Source organism: Palaemon carinicauda, chromosome 21 (assembly GCF_036898095.1).
Source record: "Palaemon carinicauda isolate YSFRI2023 chromosome 21, ASM3689809v2, whole genome shotgun sequence".
NCBI classification, from domain to species: Eukaryota; Metazoa; Arthropoda; class Malacostraca; order Decapoda; family Palaemonidae; genus Palaemon; species Palaemon carinicauda.
In genome coordinates, this window is record NC_090745.1 from 58,336,382 (window position 1) to 58,341,093 (window position 4,712).

Below are 4,712 nucleotides of genomic sequence, written 5' to 3' on the forward strand. Positions count from 1 at the left end.
AGTCAATATAAGTAGTTCCATTCATAATCTCGCCACAGCACAGAAGATTGCTGAGCCTTATCTCCGACAATGCAAAATCTGGTCCGCCTCTTTTTGATGTTTTTAATCCTTTACCTAAGTTACTAAATTCACTTCATGGGAAATAATTCTTAACAGAATCTAAGTGTTACTATAATGATTTTCTTTGTGATTGTATTATAGTATACCTTTATCTTAAATTTATCAAAAGTGTTTCTGAATTGTAAGATTGCAAGAGAAACAGAGAAACTTGGGGTTTCCTGCTAAAATAGAATTTGATTCGTCGTATCTGAAATCAAACTGCATAATTGGGATCATACTGTCCTTCAATTACAAAAGTGAAGATAATAAGCAAGGAGTAATGAAGTTATTACGTTCATTGTTGGGGAGTTCTTAATTTCAAAGAGACAAGAATTGAATCCTGTTTGTTTGAAGGATCAATTGTAGAGGTTATGCAACATGTGACCAGTCAGACCTTTTTCCTTCTATTGTGTATACATACATATGCAGAAGAACCACAGGGAAAATGAAAATACGAAATATACGTTTAAGTCCTGACTAGTTTCGTGAAGAAGTATCACGAAACTAGTCAGAACTTAAACGTATACTTCGTATTTTCATTTTCCCTGTGGTTCTTCTGCATCTGAGCATCACGTTTTCCTGTGATTTTTACGCATACATACATACATATATATATATATATATATATATATATATATATATATATATATATATATATATATATATATATATATATGTGTGTGTGTATATATATACGTGTGTGTGTATACAAACACACACACACACACACACACATATATATATATATATATATATATATATATATATATATATATATATATATATATATATATATATATATATATATATATATATATATATATATATATATATATATATATATATATATATATATATATATATATATATATATATATATATATATATATATATATATATATATATATATATATATATATATATATATATATATATATATATATATATATATATATATATATATATATATATATATATATATATATATATATATATATATATATATAAAATATATATACATATATATATATATATATATATATATATATATATATATATATATATATATATATATATATATATATATATATATATATATATATATATATATATATATATATATATATATATCATCATCATCATCATTATCATCATCATTATCATCATCATCATCATCACCTCCTCCCACGACTATTGACGCAAACGGTCTCGGTTAGATCTCGCCAATTGTCTCTGTCTCGAGCTTTTAATTCAATACTTCTCCATTCATCATCTCCTACTTCGCGCTTCATAGTCCTAAGCCAAGTAGGCCTGGGTCTTTCAACTCTTCTAGTGCCTTGTGGAGCCCACGTTAGAGATAAAAATCACCCTATTAATTGGTCAAGTGCAAAGAAATTGGTTCATTCAAATAACTTAGTAGAAAGAAACATCATAGAGTCCAGTTTCATAAAAGAAACCTTTGAAAACAACTTGAATATTGGTCATGGAATGTATAAACTCGACGCCTTTATATGTAAAGAGATTTGTAAACTATATAAAAAAAACATTAACCACTTAATGTAGAATTGAATGTATTGTGAATAATTAACGTCGGTGTGAAATTAATATTTAGACCTAAGCTACCATTCATTAAAAGAAACAATTATTTTATATAGTATGCATAAGTATATTGGCACTATATAGTGTTATGCTAGATATAAGTATTGATATATACATGATTATATGTTTATGATATTAATGTTGTATATATGCATAGGTATGTATGTGTATATATGTATACATGTATATATGTGTGTGTATATATATGTATATGTGTATGTGTATGTATATGTATGTGTATGTGTAAGTATTTATGTATATGTATATGTATTTGTATCTGTATGTATGTATATATATGTATATGTGTATGTGTATGTATATGTATATGTATGTGTGTGTATGTATGTATATGTATATGTGTGTATGTATATATATATATATATATATATATATATATATATATATGTGTGTGTGTGTGTGTGTGTGTGTATATGTATATGTATGTATATATATGTATATATATTTGTAATTTTGTGTATGTTTTGCTTATGTATCTATATAGATAAGGCTACCGCATTGACATATAAATAACTGTAATGAAAGTAAAATAAGAAGAAAACAAGAATATACCCGCCACTAGAAATGACCCTTTTTAGCAGGTGTCTAACGAGCTTTCGGACTCCTCCTACGCACACCTGAGTCAAGCCCAGGTAGCGGGTAAGGGAGTGTCATTGTTCTCTAAATCTCTATATGTATGTTCGTACTTTTGCTTTCCCTATAAAATGTAAGAAACCTCTCTCAATAAATCAGTCCTCTGAGGAAGTATCACGAAACTAGTCAGGACTCAAGTGTATATTCTGTATTTTCATTTTCCCTATGGTTCTTCTGCATATATATATATATATATATATATATATATATATATATATATATATATATATATATATATATATATATATATATATATATATATATACTATATATATATATATATATATATATATATATACACACACACACACACACTATTGTACCCGTGCCATCAAAAATGACGTCTAAATTCTAAATACTTAGATATGCTCACACATATATGCATGTGTACACATAGATTCAACCATTAACACTCCTCCCCATTCACTAAATACAACCCTCTGTGGTATGCCACCCCCTCTCCCCCTTGAGTTTGACAGGAAAACAAAAAATATATATATATATATATATATATATATATATATATATATATATATATATATATATATATATATATATATATGTATATATATAGATATATATATATATATATATATATATATATATATATATATATATATATATATATATATATATATACTATAGTCTCGCGATCTGGGAACCAAAATATAATATCACATATATTATGGCTGGCAAGCTACACAACCCTCTCGAGTTCCAAACTCACCTGCTTGTTTATACATTAAATCTGTTACACTTGAAAGTATTAATACCCAAGCTCTAAGATAGTTATAAAACAATATACAAAAACACTGAATATCCAAAGGTCTCTTAAGTACACTCAAAACAAAACTGAGTAATTATTATTACGATTTATTCAAACAACTTCTTATTTCGATTCATGAACAGGATACGAGCAAGCATGAAATAAAAACTGGTGATTAAATAATACACTCTTTACAAAAATAAGTATATTCTATATAAATTACAACACTGAAAGAATTTACATAAAAAAAATATTAAGTCTGAACAAATCTTAGATTAAGACAATAATGTAAACGCTCTGAAAATTATATAATCACTTGACTTAAAGTATTAAATCTGCGTAAAACCTTAGACTAAAACAAAAGAAATAATGACACTATGAAAATTATATTTATCCCTTGACTTGAAATATTAAATCTGCATAAAAGCCATAGACTAAGAAATAAATATTTATGAAAATTATTTCACTTGAAATTAAATTTTACAAAATTAATTAGTCTTGATACTTATTAAAAAAAATACATTAGGTAACAGATAAACTTACGTATTTAGCTCACGCAAAGTTAACCAGGCAACTTTACAAATATACTTAACGGTTTTTACATGCACAGGGCCAGTTAAAAAAAAATTTACACAATACCAACACTCACCACAACACCATAAATTTAAAATTTCGGACAATTTTTACCCGATATATGCTGGGCATAAAAATGCTTTGGAGAGGACATACTAAGGTACTTGGAGAGAGAGAGAAGGAGGCAGTTTTGGCTGTTTCTCTTCTGACTCTATGAATCCCTGGGGTGCTATACAGTATATATATGACTTAGTTACTTCCAGAATATCCTAGGTCTGAGATCTGGAAGCTTTGGGGTTGGCCTAAGTGCGTAAGGTTGCCAATGATTACTCTCTCAGACGCGAACCGATGCAGCCGCGAGATGACTCTCTCTCCCAGCTAGCTCCACCCACCTTTGTCCTCGAGATCAAAAAAGACAAAATCTAAGGCTGGGGTTTTCCAGAACCTTCCAGAACAAGTAGAAAATATAATAATTGCACATTTTCTCACAAACATGACAGAATATCTCATGAAAATATAAAAAGTTATTTACATAAGCCCTTGTTCATTTCTCGTATGGATCATATAGCGCTCTTAAACAGTTTACGTAAGACTTTGTTACAAAATACGTGAAATAAAAAGTTAATTTTTAAAGATAATGTAAATTTACATACACTGACTTGAATCAAAAATACAATGAAATGAACGTTGAGAATCTTACGTAAATTACATACCAAACTTATATTTACATGAGAGGAATCTATCTTAAGAGCTGGCTATTCACCTCAAAAACACGAATGAAATGTATGAATAGAATACATTAATAAATTATTTACTCTACACTAGACCAGCTTCGTAAGAATATATATATATATATATATATATATATATATATATATATATATATATATATATATATATATATATATATATATATATATATATATATATATATATTCTTCAGACTCCTCAACAAAGATTAGGTCACGAAACTTTCAACTTGGCTTTACAAGGCACTAGAAGAGTTGGAAGACCCAGACCTATA